The 17,971-nt window shown below is 41.2% G+C and overlaps 1 protein-coding gene and 1 long non-coding RNA gene across 14 annotated transcripts in view; one reads left to right on the top strand and one right to left on the bottom strand.

Moving 5' to 3' along the window:
- LIMCH1 (LIM and calponin homology domains 1) overlaps nucleotides 1-17,971 on the top strand; it is a 275,637-nt gene that overhangs the window by 30,745 nt on the left and 226,921 nt on the right. The window lies entirely within an intron of this gene.
- Nucleotides 9,843-17,726, bottom strand: LOC137141998 (uncharacterized). The gene is made up of 3 exons (XR_010916816.1): nucleotides 17,546-17,726; nucleotides 15,067-15,215; nucleotides 9,843-10,155 (listed from the first exon to the last, which is right to left on the bottom strand). It is a non-coding gene; the product is annotated as an uncharacterized lncRNA (long non-coding RNA).

Below are 17,971 nucleotides of genomic sequence, written 5' to 3'. Positions count from 1 at the left end.
TGTAGTGATGTCACTTACAGTTGTGGAGGCTGAACTTTCTCTAAACTACACTGCAGAGTTAGTCTTACTTGTTCCTCTTGTACTCTTTTATAGGTATTTTCATAAAAGTTCAGGACTGTAAGTGTTGGCTGAAGTTTTTCTTGCATGGATTATTACAGCAAGTCCAAGGATCCCTTTTTTGTTTGGTGTATTTAGAAATGGGAAGTTGCTATTATGTTGCTTGTAATGAATACACAGTAGATGGTAGCCCAGGAATAAGACTTCTACATTTATGTCATTTGATCTACAGAATTCCACCCTTTGAATCACATTTTTCCAGAACCCTTTATTTTTTGGTTGATCAGATAATACAAAACCCTAATATTAAGTAAGAGCATTCCTTGGTGATAGAATGCAAATACTCTAGTAAAAGATCTGGATAAGTTCCTGGAATGTATTAAAGCCTTTATTACAAAAATCATCTCCTCAGAATTTCAAAATACCTTCTTTATAAAATACATTATAAAAATGGGGGGGGGGGGGGGTCCTGAGTGGGACTGCACATCAACTCCGAATGCAGAGAACCCAGTAGGATTAATGTAACCCTAATATGTGCATTAACCTGATTGCTTTATATATGGTTTTTTTGAAGGAGAGGAGTAAGGAAAGAGGAAACTCCTGCTTTGTGCATGTAGGATGTTGGCAGCTTTTCTTGCTTCCTGCTGTTTCTTTCCTCTCCTGGCAGGTGCTTTATGTACATAGTTTCACTCCTGCTGTATCGTCACATCTCTTGTCTTCCACATTGCTCAGTCCGCAAGGAGCAAGCGGGAATGGAACTCTTGGTTTATCAGTTTCGTTCTCGCAAGGCTAGCACGTGGAGATGATTAGGGAGAATGAAGGTAAAGAAATTTTAACAAGAGGCTCTCTTAAGCCCCTTCAGCACATTACTGGTATCAAGCATCCAGAAAAGAAGCTATTCCCAACGTGTTAAGGACATTTTGGAGTGCAAGTATTGGTCTGTCATACAAAAGTTCTTGCTTGCTAGTCCTAGAAATTCCATCTGAAATCTATCTGTGGGAAAGGATTTTATCACTCCATTTGGATGCTGGTTGTTACATAAACTAGTATGATTGAGAAGGCTGTGGTGTGGAGCATCTCAGTGCAACTTGGCTAAATGTGTCTTTTTGTTCTTAGTGAAGGCCTGGTAAGCTCTGGAGCAGCACTGTAGCATGTTGGCTGCTTGTCACCTTCTTTTTGGGGAGATGCAGAATATTTTTGCAGCGGTGCTTCAACTTGGCTTTTGGCGTCTGCAGTACAGAATAGTGATGTAGCGTCAGGAGCAACTTAGGTTTGGTCTTGCTGACAGTGCTTAAACACAAGTTGTTGCATTTGTCAGTTGCTTAACACTTTATTTATTCACTTGGAATGCATTCTACTGATTATAGAAACATTATTGGCAAAGAGTGGAACAGAGTCGGGGATCAAGTGGTATAGGTGGAGGAGAGATCTGAATCAAACCTTTCCTTAAGAGATTGGCAAAGATTAGGGCTGGTTCTTTTCTTATGGAAAAAGACATACAGAAGTTAACAGTAAACAGCCATCCTATAAAATGTAGTAGAGAATTTCCATCTGTGCTATAGAATACTAAAATAGAGGATATAATTCAACAGGGTTCACAGTAATTACTGTGCAATATACATTGCCATAGGATTTTTCCTTAGTGCATAGTTTTTCTGAGCATTTCAATTCTACCCTAACATAGATCAGTCTTTTGCATAGTCATACTGAAGCTAGACAAATTCAGAATAGAAATAAGCTGAATAGGTTTAATAGTGAGGGTAATTAACCATTGGAACAATTTACTGAGAGTTACGGTGGATTCTTTATCACTGGAAATTAAATCAAGATTGGATTTTTTCCATAAGATATATGCTCTAGTTCCAATAGGAATTAATTCAGGGAAGTAATATGGCTGGTCCTTCATGGCCTTTATCAATGGGAAAAATGGCAAACTTGTAGAGGTGTGTGTGTGTGGTGTGTGTGTGTGTGTGTGTGTGTGTGTGTGTGTGTGTGTGTGTGTGTGTGTGTGTGTGAGAGAGAGACAGAGATTCTTACAAAAAAAATTTTAAGGCAAAAGGGAGAAGATACTTGCAAGTGTAAAAGAGCTGGAAAAAGGCAACCAAACTATGAACAGTGGAATTACATTTTGTGTCTTTCTGTAGATAAATACAATACTTTCAGGTTGGAGTACAACTGGGATTTGGCTTTACAGGAGTCGTATGTGTTTGCCAAATGCAACTGGATGATTTAACTCATCTAGACCAGAACTTAGAGGTCTATGTATTCAGGCATTTCACTTACTCGTGTTTGTGCTATGAAATGGTGGTGTCAAATTCATTGCAGTGTATTTGTTTTTTGTTTAGCCCTGTGGGTCAGAATACATGTTGTCAGAAAAGTCCCTCGGTATCACTGACAGAAAATACGGAAAAAAAAGCACTGTTGATATGGCTTTGGTTTAGTTTTTACAGGTCTGTCTTGGTTGTCAAGCATCTAATTAGTGAACAAGGGACTTATGGTTTGATCAAAAAAGACTTTAGAACAGCAGTGCTGCGGGAGTCCCTTGTCCTCTGTCTTCATACAAATCATTTTGCCAAGCTTTCACTGTAATGTAACTTAATCCATGATATGAATGCTGTAGAGAACTTCCAAGTGGTGAGCTGGTATTGCTTATTAGTTAGTCTTTTATGATCTAATGCAAAATCAGCTTGATCTGCAAGTTCTTAAAACATAACCTTATTAAAATAAAATCTGCAGATTTGTCTTGTTCCCTGTTTGTAACTTTGTATTTGTTGTTAGGCTGTTGTGCGCCGAGGGTCAGAGGTACTTTCCATGTTGTTCTGAAGAATATGCTGTTCAATAGACCAGATCTCAAATCCTGAAATCTCCCTCTCCCCTATTGCCAATCTGGGGGAAAAAATGCAGAGTAGGAGTCTATAATGGAAACTCTCAACATACACTCCCTTTTAAAAATGGCAGGGTCTGAGTAGTTACATGGAAATACTTAAACAAAATTTACTAAAACTGACTCTGGTCCCCATCCGGCAAATGCCTATGTAAGTAATCCACTTAGCTTTAATGGAACTCCTTACTAGATTAAGGTAAAACAGTGTGTGTGGAGGGGAGAGGGGGTGCAAGTGTAGCTGCTCGTAAGTGAGGTGACATTTCTTTCTATTGAGTGACATTTTGCCATTTTTGTGGTCAATGTTATGAATTATTCCACTTGGCAACTTCAATATTTGTCCTTTTTTGAACATTTCAAGCACACTATGTTAAATGATATTGATGTGATTATGCAAAATTATTGGAAGAAACTCTATAAGAAATATCTAAGCCTAGGAAAAAAGGAACCCACTGACAAATATTTTGGAACATGTCAGTTCCAAGTTATTGGAACATGTCACTTAACACATTAATCTACTGTTTGATTAAACTGCTTTCTATGTAAGACAGGAAAAGAAATAAGGAAAAAATGCTGTGCTGCCAGGAAGATAAAATATTCAAACTATTTATTGCACAAGAGCAGAACACTTAAGCTTCAAAAACTATCAAAAGGTCTATTTTTTTTTTTTGAGATCCTAAAATATAATAGGTCAAATCCTCAGATGATTTAAATGGGTGTAGCTCTATAGACTTCATTAGAAGTATGCTGACTGACTGTGGCTGAGGAAATGGCCTAGTTTGGCCTCTTTCTGTTTTAATTTTAAATGAATTTAAAAAAAAAAGTCTTGTAGACTGTTAGTCTAAATCCTCTTCAAACTGTTGTAGTATGCCACTGTTACAGTAGAATTACATCTATGATATACACACATGACTAATAGTATCCACTGGCCACACACTTCCTCCAAAAATCAACTATGCAGAGTCAAATGAAGAATAAGCAAGCTCCATAGCTTTGTCTGACTAAGAGGAAAAAAACACCAATCTGGTTTCCTAGACTAGCTCATGGAAACTGTAGGTAAGGCCCATCCAATTTCTAGTCCTGCAAGATACTTTTCCCCTGCCATTGTCACTTGAGAAGAGATGCATTTTATTATAAGAATGTTAATGAGTAGGTGGTTGTAGGACTGACCTTAAATAACCAATTAGTTGGAGATTTTGTTTTTAACTTGTATTCAGAACTGTTAACCTTTTAAAAAAATATAAAAATTTCTTTTACTAAAGGGGAATTTAAAAACAATTTTTTATTGTGTGGGGTTTTTTTTGTTACAATCTGGATATTTTGTTTTGTTGGCTTATCCTATATAAATCTGGTTTAAACCACGAATCCCTCAATCAGTGTGCAAGAAGACTCACTGACTTCAGTGGGGCTCTGTGGGGCGCACAAGAGCCGTGCCAGGGGCATCAGATTGAAGGGTCAGAAACTGATATTGCCACTAGGTCCAACTGAACTAGGTTTGGAACATCACATGTTCTAACATGCAGTGAACGGAAGATAGTGGTAGCATCTTGGCTCACTTTAGTTTCAAGGAATATAGTTTTGAGTTTTTGTGCAGCTAGAAAGCAAAATTAAGTCCATGTTTGCTAGTAAAGAGCTACTGCAACCCTGTACACCTTAAATTAAATCTGAAATGCACTCTCCTGTAGTTGCCTTTTTTTGAGGCTTTACTTTTCCTTTAGTTGATACTTAACATCATTTGTTGCTGAGATATCAAATAATTGGTAGGGAGGTATTTTCTGAAATTTTTTGAAAATTTCCTTGTGAAATACTGTTTTTGTTGTTTTGTTTTTTAATGTTTATAAACTGTTTCATAAACCGCTTTTCTTTGGTTTCAGCTGAGGTGAAAAATATTTGTAATGTTTATTGTGGTGACTTGGTCATGCAGATAACTTTTTTCTATAAGCAGCATATGAGATTAAGGCTCTGTCTTTATTTAAAAACAAAAACACACCCACTCCATTTTTAAAAATCCTTTCCCATTTCTACCTCACCTCAGGTTGTAGTTAAAATACATTTCATAGGTCTCCTGTGTAGGATTCCTCAGTGTAATGATTGAAAGCAGATGTTCTCACACACAGGGCTAAAGAGTTTTGACTGGGCCACAGATGATGCAATAAATCCATATGATGGACTTGGGAGTGTTGCCATTTATAATGGCATATGTTATAGCCACTTCCCTCCATATCTCTTACCCTCACCAAGTACTTTTTATTTCCTCAGCACTTCTTGTATCTAAACAAAAAGGGACACATCATAATGACCTCTGGGAAAGTTAGCATATTTTTCTAATTTTGCAGTGCCTTTTTAAAAAGTGTTCTGGGCAAATCTGGTTTCTCTTTGAGGGAATCATGAAGCAAACTAACTAATTTTCTGCCCATTAACACTACCATTATATACATTATTATTATGGCAGAGTATGATATCATCATGAGAACTTTGGTGGATAGCACTATTTTAGTGGCACAACAGAGGATTTGAGTTAAGGAATAGAGCTGGGCTTGAAACAGCTTTCCTGTTTGAATATTTTCAAGAGTTTGGATTTTTTCCATGTCTCAAATAGGACAGAGTATCAATATCTAAAATATTTACCAATCAAATACCTATGAACACTTCTATTTTGACCTTTGTTCTTTAAAGCTTTTTTCAATCTAAATAGTTAAAACTTCTAAATGAAAAGTTGTTTGTAACCTTAACACCAGAATTTTCTGTTTTGGCCATTTTGAAAGTTTTTTGGTTTTTTTTAACTTTCTTTTTTGAGTCAGAAATTCATCAGACCAGACCCTGTTTCGATGAATCTGTCTTTTCGATTTAAAAATGATTTTTCAAAGTTCCTGACAAACTCCAGTGAGGAATTTAAATGTAATGGAAACGTGGAGCTAAAGTTCTTAAAGAGAAAGGTGTCATTTTCTGGTACAGAGACTTCCTCCCTAACCACAAAGCTTAAAACCTACATAATCTATATCTGCCATCTTTTAGCGGAGCATATTCTGGATATTGATTTGCAGAGGAAAAACATTAGTTGTCATGTGGATTAAGCAAATTATGTGCAGCACTGAGAGAGTAACTAAATTTCTACCTTCATTTTGGAACTATTCCCATTTTAACTAGGTATAACTTGCTTTCTGAATCTCAATTTGGGAGTTTCCTGTAATTCAGCCGTGAAGTTACATTTATAGTGGAACTGGTGTCCCTTTAATAATAAATAATAATAATAATAATAAAAAAGTGTTTGAATCACAGAAAATCCTGGCATCTTGCTAGGTTTGGCTAGCATGTGGCATTCATTGTTAGTACTGATACTGTTCAGATCAAATGCTGCCTTTTGACCATTAGTGCTGCCTGGGTGAATTGGAAGAAAGATCACCAGCCAAGAAAATACTGACAAAAAATTCACTTGTGGCTTTGATTTGTAGGTTGATTATTGGAAAACTCTGTAAATTAACTAATTATATTATGTTAAGGTCAATGTGGATATTAAACTCCCCTCCCCAACCTTAGTCAAGTTGGCAGGGAAAATTCATTTTAACAGTGCATACTGGTTTGGTGATATTCATCACAAAGCTGTTGTCAGTTGCTAGCAAAAGTGGTTGGTGGTAGTAGTAATAAAATGCTATATTAATTTGATGAAGCTTGATGTCTTTTAATCCTTTTAATGCCATATTTAATTCAGACTAGACAACTCTACCCTTTCTTACTTTTTATCTTTTAGTAGTTTGTTGTGCAATTTATTTTAATTATATTCATGAAATTCACCCCCTCACCTCCAAGGATAGGCCCAGTACAATCAAGTGCACAGAGAGCTTTCATAGCCATCGCATGAGTTGATTATTGATCCTCAGTCATGTTGTTTTTGATCTCTTTTTAAAAGGTTTCTGAAATCTTGCTGCTGGTGAAATGCAGATGCAGAATTTAAAATAGTTCTATGTTACCTACAAAAGCCACTTTGAATTTTGTGAGATCAGGATCACTGTTGGAGCAGAAATGCATCTCTTACTACTGTGATGGCACCAGAATACTACATACATCAAGACCACCTGAAGACAGAAGTGTGGCTTTTTGTAGTACAATTTGAAAAATTTGCTACAGCTTGCATGTGAAGAATACTGGATATTTTTTTAAGTCCCCTTATCTGGTGGACATGAGTTCTTCCATCAGAAAATCTAGATAAAGGTTTGTTGTGTAAACACTTTCCAGACTTTGAAATCTATTTAATAGATTTTTTTATAAGACAAAGTGTTGCAAACTAAAACCTTGTGTGGCAAAAGTTACACATTGGTTGTAAATTGCCTATAAGATGGGAGTGCAGTATCTCTTGCACAGACCTGGCATTCAAATGGGGGCAAGAGTGAGTCACTCAAATGTTGATGGGGTGGAACTGAGGTGTAGTAGAAAAAGTAAGAAACATGGGATGTAAAAGAAAAGATAAAGCAGCTCACTTCCTTTGCCCAGTAACAGCCACTATAATTTACACACACATTATTCAGTGCAATGAGAGTTGCCCATGCTTATGCCACAGGTGAATCTGGCTCCCAGAGAACACTATTGCAATTACATTTATCACTGTATACTAAATGTGTTCAACATAGCATGTTCTGACCAATTTATACTTGCACCACAATTCACATTGCTGCTCAGTTTGGGACCCTATATTTCTTATTTGAGTTATTGTCCCTATGGATGCTACACCATAGGATGTGCATGTGCCAACAAACTCGATTGGAGACATTAATTAGCTGTGTCTGCAGGTCTGTGCCTGTGCACTATACAGCTTTGTGCTCCAGGGTGAGAGCATATAGGGAGGGGTGGACCTGCAGCTGCTCCTGTTTCCTTCTCAACCACACTTGGCTCAACACAGAGCATTGTGATGTCCACTGCTTCTCTAGAAGCAGCTGTTCTTCTGTACTTGGTAGGTTATTTTTTTTTATTTCAGTTTAGTTTTTTTGTTTAATTTTTATGCAGAGGGTTGAGCTTTCTTAGTGTCTGTGGCATTTCCTACTTGGGACATGCTAAAGACCCTGGGTTTCACACCTTGTCAGACCCGCCACAAGGTCTTCCCCCTCAGTGACAGAGACCACAGCTGCCTCAGAGAGTCCCGTATCCTTACAAAGTGCAAAGTTTTCACAGGGTTCAAAAGCACGTCTTGCAAGCTGTGGGAGGATAGATTGGAGCTCCTTCTAATGGAGTGCTCCTTGAGGCCACCGGGGTCTGAATCCTGCCCCCTCCCACTGGTACAGCTGCTCAGCTTCTCAGGCTGCACTGGTGACTTCCAGAGCTCCTGGGGCAGTTTGGGAAATAAAGCATTTAAAGAAGACAGCCTCATTCCTCTTAGAGTGACTCTAAAAGAAAGGGTAAGTTGGCTCTTCAAGCTGGACTCCAGGAGACTTCATATCCTGTTAAGGGTGCTGCTGAGGCTCTGGCAGGCCTTGGCATTGAAGGGATGGTACTGCCTGACAAGACTAGCCATTCGGAGAGGTCTTCCAGTAAACAGCACTGAGAGGCACTTGGTACTGGCAGGAGAGAACTCCAGGCACTGTGATTAATCTAAGACTAAGCTTTCTAGAAAGGCTGATTTGAAAACTTCGGTACCACCACCTTCTCGTAGCCTTAGAGAGTGGTCGGACTGCCCTCCTCTCCCTCTCCAGTACCACCACCCTCAGGATACCCCTGCTCAGAGCACAGAGACAATGTCACAATGCCCTGACTGGTATCATCTCTAATACAATATCTATGTTGGCTTTTGCTGTCCACAATCCTAGGCGTCCAATATTGTCTAGATTCCTGTCCCATGAGGATCTTATCATCTAAGGAGAACCAAAATCTCTCTCCTTAAGAGCATGAAGAGAGGTCGTTCCCTGGTACTGCTACACCTGCCAGTAATCAGCCATCTTTACTCTGGAACAGGATTCAGATCTCTAGTACTGATAATCTCCAGCACCTCCTTGACCTCCACCACTACTGCTGTAGTACCAATGCCTGGAACCCCTCCATTGGATATAGGAGGTGATACTTCCTCAGACTGAGATTTCTGTGGAGAGCTCTGCCTTCCTCCTATACTATCCCCCACCTTTTGGAGGAGTTTCCCAAGGAGGACATAGCAGAGCCAAACTGATGCTCTGGGCACTCCAGGGAGGAGCAACCCTGGAGACCCTTTCCTTGCCCTCCACAACAGTGGGCCTCCTGGAACCTTTGGGCTCCCTAATGGGACCAGTTTTATAGGATACCCTTTGGTAAGAGACCTTGCCCAGAGCATCTGTTGGTACCACAGGAGCCACCGATCCCGCTTCTTCCCCCAGCCCATGAAGAGATTCAGAAGGAACAAGTGCCAGCAGCTGAGGACCAGACACCCCTTCATACATATCCTAGTTCTCCCCTCACGAGGCGATGACGCCACCATCACCTTCCTATGCTGATTATTTCAGGGCCTTGTAGGATCTAGTGAAATGACTGGCTCAATCTCTCCAAATTCCATTGGAGGAAGTTCAGGAGACTCCACATTCTCTGGTGGACACTCTTCATGCTACTCCATAGGACAAGGTCATCTTGCCTTTACTGAAGCAATGTCACCAGCCTGTACTGTATGGCAGACACCTGCCGCCATTGCACCTATCTGAAGATGGGAAGATAAAAAAATACATTCCAGCTAGGGGACTGGAATGTTTTTTCCTCTCATTACATTCAACTCCTTAGTGGTAGATATGGTTAACAAGAGAAATTGTCAGGCTTGCTCCAGGTCCACCCCCTCAAACAAGGAAGACAAGGAGTCAAAATATTTAGACCTTTTGGATTGGAAGAGCTATTTGCCTGCTGCTCTTCAATTTTGGGTGATGAACTATCAGGTCTTGATGGCAAAATACGATTTCAACCATTATTCTAAGTTCACTCAATTTTATTGAACACCTGCCATAAGCTCTAAGGGAGCAATTATGACCTGCCAAAATGAAGGCTTGATTTAATTACTAATTACTAAAGCTTCCCTCCAGGGCTCCCTCGATGCTGTCGACATGGCCTCCTGGTCAATGACAACTGCAATAGTTATGCAGTTTTGGCTCCAATCTCCTGGCCTCCCCAGGGAAGTTCAGAACACTGTTTGAAGACCTCCCCTTTAAAGGGCCGAAGACAACACTGACTCACTCCACTTCCTCCAAGACTCCAGGGCAATGCTTTTGGAATTTATATACCTGGAATAAAGAAACATTTCAGCAAATCATAGACAACTCAATGCTTTCGACCCCCTTCAGTACCAAATATATTATGCTTTTTCAAGACCCTATGGAGCCCTGTAGAAAGAGATGCAGATCTCAGTGGAAGGGAGCATCTTCTCTGGTGGCCTCCCAGCCTACACCTTCCTCTACAGTCTTGACAGCTTAATCAAGTGACACCAATCACCCTCTTCTCTAGTTCTCATGCTGCATGAACCCACCACTTACCCTCCCTTCAGAGACAGTCTCTCTCATTTTTTGTCTCCTTGAGAACTCATCACCTCAGGACAGGTGGATAGGGGAGGTGGTTTCCATGGGATACTCTATTCCATGGGATACTCTATTCCACCTCTCTCCTTGTCCCTCTTCAGGGATACTGCTCATGAGGGTCTGCTAAAGCAGGAGATCCAGTCTCTCCGGCATCTGGGTGCAATTGAGCCAGTTCCCCCAGAATTTGTAGGAAGAGGATTCTATTCCAAATATTTCCTGGTTCCTAAAAGAAGCTGAAGTTGGAAGCCCATTTTAGACCTCAAGAATCTGAATATATATATATATATATCCTATCGCAACACTTCTAGATGGTTGATGGTGTCTGTCAGCCATAACGAAACCCTTAGATCCAGGTGACTGGTTCGTTTCCCTTTACCTCCAAGACCCACAATTTTCATATCGCTATGCACCCCTTCCACAGATGCTTCATTGTTGGCACAGAACACTACCAATATTGTGTCTGCCTCTGGTTTCTCCACTCTAAGCGTCTTTACAAAGTCCTTTCTTTCACTGCAGCTCACCTACATCAATGGGGCATATGAGTCTTCCCTTATCTGCTTTCTCTGGAGTCACTCCATCCTGGGAGTCCAATCAGCAATTAGCAGGGCCCTGGCCTTATTTCAATCCCTGGTCTGCACCTGAACCTTGAAAAGTCCACCCTAGTCCACTGGTGCAGCATACCAGTTTAACTGGAACTATTAAATGTATACACAGGAAGGGGAATCCGGAGGGGGGAAATAATTTTATCTGTATCACAATTACTCTGTACATATGGTTCACTAAGTCTTTGCAAGTTTTTTTCCTGGATGAATCTTACTGGTTTGGTCTCTCAGATTTTTTCCCCCCAGTGATTAAAACATCTGGTATCAACTTCATTTGAAAAAAAGAAAAAACAAATAAAAGTCCTTAGCTGAATATTGCCTTTAGCACTAAATGATTACCAACTGTATAAACACTGAAAAGGTTTATGAAATGTCTGAGTTTAACATATGTCCCAATGAGCAGCATATCTTCAAGTTTCTGGGCTCTTAGTGTTGAAACTGTTTTTTGAGTTCCTTGGATGGGGTGTCTATGTAATACCACTAATTGCATTGTTTCAATTAAAAAAAAATCTGATTGATAACCTGAAAATCTATTTTATCTTAAGTGCTGAAGCACCAGACACTAATGAAGTGATGACAGGTCTTTGGCCAAATATAAAATCTGTTTAATACTTGCCATAATTTGAAGTGGTGTTGGTTTATTTAAAAAAAACCAAACACCTTAATGTTTGAATATTGGAGTGATTAATGCAATTTAGTAAGAAATCACATTTCCCAGTCTTAATGTTCTCTAACCCATTATTTGGAAGATCTTTTTCCCTTTTTAAATACAGTATCAAAAATGAAGCAGAAAGAGGCCTTGAAGGATGATCATGTAGGTTCATCTTCCTAGTAACAGGGTATTTGCAACATTAGTAAATTTGTATCTGCAGAGTACATCTACTGGCTTTCATTTAATTTTTACCTGCAGAGAAGTGGAAGGAAAGCAGGTGACTGGCTAATGTGTGGAGTGAAGGTTATATTGCCTGTTCAGTGGGGCTGGGTGCAGGGTCAGATCCTGCTGGCTGGGTGGAGTGAGGAGGTGTGCTGCACTGGCCTAAGGGAACATACAGTTAATTGGAAATCTTGGCTGGAAAGATCCCCTTCTGAAAGAGGGGGAGAAAGAACCCATGCATAGTTGCCAGTATTTAAAATACTTTCCTGGCCCAGTTCTGCAAAGAAGCCAGGGCTCTGAGAACTGCTGGGTCATATGCACTTCCTTGGAAAGGGCTGGGGTTGAGAACCCTAACAAGAAGGGGGAGAACTCAAGTCACAGCAGCACGTAGAGGGGAGGGGGGGATCTGCTTTGCTGTCCCTTCTCCCGTTCTTGCCCACTGAGCAGTCTGTTTTCTCTACTCCAGTAAAACAACAAAGGACTGCTGCTTCGTCAAGAGTTGCCAGCTGTCTTCATGGAGAGGAGACACTAATTTTCCTTCCACTTGCTCAGAGAGGAGCTATAAGATTGGGACACAGGGGAGACTGTCTCTGGAGGATGAGGCTCCTTGTATGGGAATCACAAGACTAGCTTGAATCTCCAGCCCAGAAAATTCTTCTGTTCCCTTCTGCTTGTGTCAGTTTAGTTTCTTATTGTAAACCCTATCCCTAGGAATAAAGGCCGTGGTGACTATAGCTTTGTCTTTTTGAATCCTTCTACCTGATTACAGGGTACAGGTGTTCAATGTATCCAACCATGTAACTGGGTCCAAATAGGAGTTCAATTGGGTTTTATAAGCTGAGTTTAAGAATTTCCCGTTTCAGCTTCCACGTACTCAGGCTGCCAGAAAGCTGGCACTCAGACTTACAAGCTGGCACCACTGCTCTGCCCTTGTGTTAGAGCTGGGGTTGGTAAATTGTCAGCAATGCTAGCTAGAGACTGAAAGCATGTGCAACTCCTCCTGCTCTACATTACACATGATTTTAGTAAATAGAGAAGAGGTCAGATGGCTATGTACTTAGATGCTGTATGCTATGATTTAGTATTTGAAATCTAGTGTTTTATTTTTATCTCTTAAACTGATGGCTTAGCAGCTAGGAGATTTACCCTGCTTTCTTCAGAGAAGGATTTAAGTGTCTCTTCAGCTGTAGCATTGGTATGTGACTCATGTTGGAATCATGTAAACCATATCTCTTGTGTTCTTACTGCACGTTTATGGGATTTAAAGCAATCTCTTGCACTACATATAATGTGTGCATTTTGGTAGTGTAGCAAACTGAAGATTTGCTGGTTTTGAGACATGAATAAGCAGCTGGTTATACAGTGACATCAGAGAACCACATAAGCCAGGAAAATGTTACGCCAGTGACTGAATTTAAAGACGTTCCTACGATTTACTATTCTGATGGGAGAAACCGTTCCTCCATCTAAGTAAGAGAGCTGCAACATAGCTGTTTCTTTTTTTATCTGAAGTCCTAATAGGCTTAAATAATGGAAAGGATTTAGTTCCTGTACAGCCTCAATAGAACTATTTTTCTGGCTATTGGTGGTGCATATCGCATAACAGTATCTGCACGCAAAGGTCTTTAAAAAGGGAAATTGAATAAACTGCAGTTTATAACCTCTGTCTTTCCCTAGATTTAAATCTTGAATCCTTAGTTTCAGGTTGACGCAAATACTTAGTATGGGTCTCTTCTGAGAAATAAATTGTAAAAACACCACCACCTATATCGATGGGTCTGTTCCCTCTGGGTATTTGGAGACCTGACTGGTTGCGTCATTGGCCACAAGGAGTGGTTTGTTTATTCTTCTTAGCACTGCAGAGACAGGGCAGCTAAGATTGAGTGAGCTGGATTCTATTCCAGCTTTTACATAATTAACAAAAATAACATTCCTTTGCAAGGCCTAACTGTCAGGACTAGTGGTCAGAGCTGGGGTCAGGCCTAGTGGTTGGAGCCAGGAATCTGAGCCAAGGGTCAGAAACAGATTACCTGAAGGCAGGAGCAGAGCTGGTTCCAGGGTAGGGTCAAGACTGGGCACAGTGCAGGAACAAAGTGACCACATAGAGGTTGAGAAGAATCCAGGGGTGTGTGCATTGAGCCTCTGCTGGGCTTAAGGGCAAACTAGCTGACTGCCCTAGCCCATCAGGTGGTTCTGCAGTGGCCCAGCTGTGCTCATTGAGTACTTGACAACTAGGCAGGTGCAGCTGCAGGTCCGTCTTCCTTATCCTAACTATACTTTCAACAGGGCTTGGAAAAAAATTTCCAACAACTAGCTGGAGGGCTAACTATCAGTTAGAGATGGCTACAAAAGATGAAGGACTGGCATGAAGGCCCACCAACTAAGTGCAAGGGCAAAGCCCTAGCAAGAAGTCAACCCCATTGCTCCAGAGCCGCTTGTAACAGCGGGGTGGGGAGCATGGAGTTAATCACAAGCTAAAAGAGAAAATATCTGTGGGAGCCCTCTGTTTAAAATATTGATGGGGCTTGACAAATACCAACTCCATTGTGGTCTAATTCAAAAACTATCCCCAAATTCAGAGTCATAGGGGAGGGGATATAAAGGAAAAACTTGACTTTTAGGCTTATGTTATTCTCAATGAAAGCATTACTTGGTTAAAAAATACTGTTTTGCAATTAGTGGTACGTATAATTGCTGTCTATTACTCCAGTGTGACTACAATCTATAAATGGTGTCCATGTTCCAGAAAGTCTTGTCCCCTCTGCAGTCTGTCTATCTCATCATAGGATGCTATTGGAATGCAGCCAGACAGTCATTCCTTTTATGAAGAAATGCCTTAAAAGAATCCTCCTTTTCATGAACTAATTTACATCCATGTTTTCTTTTCAGTAATGTCCAAACTAGAAAAAGAGTCTTTAGCATTGTTAGTTCTGGAACAGCCACACGGTTTGCAGGGGGAAGATTCACCGTTTTCTATCACTTATCGGACAGCACACAATTTTCCAAAGAGATTATTTGACTAAAATCCCTTATTTTTGTTTAAGCCTCTGTAACAAGGATTTATGAGTCTTAGTCCTTACAAGCATTTTGCAAGGTGTCAGTAAAGATTATGCATTGTTACACTTCTGTACTTCGAATACTTACTATTTTCCAGGAGGTATTCAGGCAACTTAATCCCTGCTCTTAAGTAGAATATTGGCCCTTCTTGATGTGGCTAGTCAAAGTCTGGGGCCCTGAGGCTGTTCCAGGTTGAAATAGAAATTGATGGAGTCTGGTATTTTCTTTGTATGTTCCTAGTAAATAAACAAGATCACAAAGTCCTGTGTCTGCGAACGCCAAAGGAGCCAAGAACAAAAAGAGCAATTTCTTAGTTTATGTCCCCAAACCTGTTTAGTTAACACCAGATCCCAAAGCTGTTTTTTTTTTCCCAGGTGCACACTGTGCTGTATAGGCTACTGCTTAGCTTTCTTGCCTATATCTCTCCCTTCTTGTTTGTCCTCAGCTTCTATGCTAGAAGCACTACAGCTGATCGTCTGGTGAAAACAACTCTTTATGCTGATGGGAGAGAGCACTCCTGTCAGCATTATAAAACCACCTCCGCAAGAGGTAGTAGCTATGTCAGCAGAACACGCTCGCCTGCTGACATAACTGTCCATACCAGCGTTTAATTTGGTGTAACGTATGTCGCTTAGGGGGTGGCTTATTCATACCCCTGAGCAACATAAATTATACAGACATTAGTGATTGTGTGTTCTTTCCTCTCCCCCACTCCCTCTATACCTACCTGCCATTAAAATGTGTAACAACTTCATTAGTTCTGCTTTTTTTCTTTCCAAAACTGAGTCAGGACAGGACCAAATTAATTGAGATTCAAAACAGAGTTGCTGCTGTAAAGGCAGCAACAAGCTTTCTTCTTCAAAACTAGCAGTAAAGACTTCCTCCAACACTCTCCCAGAAAGAATACAGCTCACAAACTCACTAATGGTTTTATTGTATTACCATCATTTCTCAGAAAATAACCGGTGAGAAACAGTGGTGTTCTTTAGTTACCCTAATTGTAAATAACAGTTCAACAGCTTGTGTAGTTTAGCCAAGAGCAGAGTTTCTGGAAGTGGCTCTCTGACCATCAGCAAATCATTTAAACGCTGCCTCAGTTTCACTATCTGCAAAATGGGAATAATACTCAAAAGCAAAGCTGTTCAGAACAAAGATTTATGAAAACAATTGATGAAAATGGGATTTTATCCTAATTTGTTTTTCACTTTCATTTTTTTTTGCAATCTTTGAAAATTGTCTCATTTTCCAAAATTTTGGCAAAATATCTACCTTCAAGGGTTTTGTCCTCTTAAAGTCGGTGAGGAGGTGTGTGTGTGTGTGTGTGTGTGTGTGTGTGTGTGTGTGTGTACAAGATTATTTAATTTGTAATGCACTCAGTTTTTAAAATCTTTCTCTATTCACTCCAGCATTGCAGGCTGCCCCTACATAATCTAAACTCTTGTACTGCCTATTTAATTGTGCCAATGAGGTGTTAAAGTGGGGAAATGGATACTCTTGTGCTTTAGCAGTGTTTGTCAGCTGTTTCTTGAGTAGGGTGTCCCTATCCTTAGTCGACACCCCCCTCAAACCTTCATTGAGAAGAATGTTATTTATCCTATCTGCAAATATATTCAAACTAAACGAACTCCAGCTTGGAATAGCCTATGTACTTGTTTAGTCTAATTCATGGTCCTTTTTCAGTGTTTTTTACCTTGTAAATAGTGTTGTAAGTAGCTGTTTTGTTAGTTATTGAATCAATGAATTTAAGGGGCAGTCTCTCACACTGGGCAAAAGAAAAATCCACTCACCTGCTTGAATGGACAAGTTGGCTTACTGGGGCAAGGGAACTGCCGTGCTTCTTCGCAGGATGGAAGGGAGAGAGGCTCCAGTGAGAGCTCTTCTGGCAGAAGGTATGGGAGAGCAAGAAGTAGATAACTACTTCAGAGGAGAAGTTGGGGAGAGGAGTGACTACCCTGCACACTTGGAGAGCAGTAGCTTTTCACAGGGAGCAGGCTGAGAAGAAGATCCCAGCAAAGAGGAGGAGGTGTAAAATGCTCACCTTGCCACTGTTGCAGGGCCTGTATATCCCGCCCACCATTTTAAGGGGGGAGGGCAGGGCATTGTGACCCCATGGTTGGGTCTAACTTCCCCATCTTGTTTTTCGGGGCAGTTTGGCCTAGTGGCTCAAGTCAATATGGCTGCCCTTGCAGTCTGGGCTGTGTGGCCTAGTGGCCAGAGTCTGTAGGGTGGCCCTGGTTAGCAGGGCAACAAGGCCTGATGGCTGAAATCAATAAAGCGGCCCTTTTGGTCAGGGCAGCGTGGTCCAATGGCCGGAGGCCATAAAGTAGTCCTTTTGCTCTTGGCAGCATGGCCTACTGGTATGTTGTGGGAGTGGTGCACCACCTAGGGGTGTGTGGTGCCCATGATAGGGTGGCTTGGGCCCTCGGGCCCTCCCTGCTCCTCTGAGCCCTGTCCCAGCAGCGGGAGTACTCGCCACCAAGTCAGCAGGGGTCCTCCCAAAACACACTGACTGGTTCCCCAATACACCCCTTTTAGCAAAGCTTAAGTCCCCTGGGCTACTTCCTACCTCTTTCCCCAGCAACGGAGTCCATAGCTTTCACGGGTCTGTGGGGCGGCAGCTGCTGCTGCCGCTCCTGGCAACTTTAATCCCTCTGGGCCTCCTTCAGGTGATGAGGCCACCTGGGTTACAGTGCTCTTGGCCTGCATGGTCTGTGGCTCTGGCAGCTCCTGGGCAGGAGCCTGCAAGGTGCATTCTCCCTCTTCAGCAGTCCACCCCACCTGGGCTGGGCTCTTTTGTACTGGGGCTGCAGGTGGAACACGCCCAGTTGAGCTGAGGGGGCGTGGCCTCCTTGGCCCACAGAATGGGATTAACACAGCCAGAGCAGTGTGGGGCTTGTACATCCCGTCACACACCTATATGTAATAAGGTAAGTGTCAATGTATTTGGTTTTTGGGAGGGAGCACATCAAAAAGGGTTTCTTTTTCTCCCACC

This window comes from Emydura macquarii, unplaced genomic scaffold (assembly GCF_026122565.2).
Source record: "Emydura macquarii macquarii isolate MOO-44397 ecotype Brisbane River unplaced genomic scaffold, CSIRO-AGI_Emac_v2 contig_3128, whole genome shotgun sequence".
Classification (NCBI taxonomy): Eukaryota; Metazoa; Chordata; order Testudines; family Chelidae; genus Emydura; species Emydura macquarii.
This window is presented reverse-complemented; position numbering and strand designations above follow the sequence as displayed.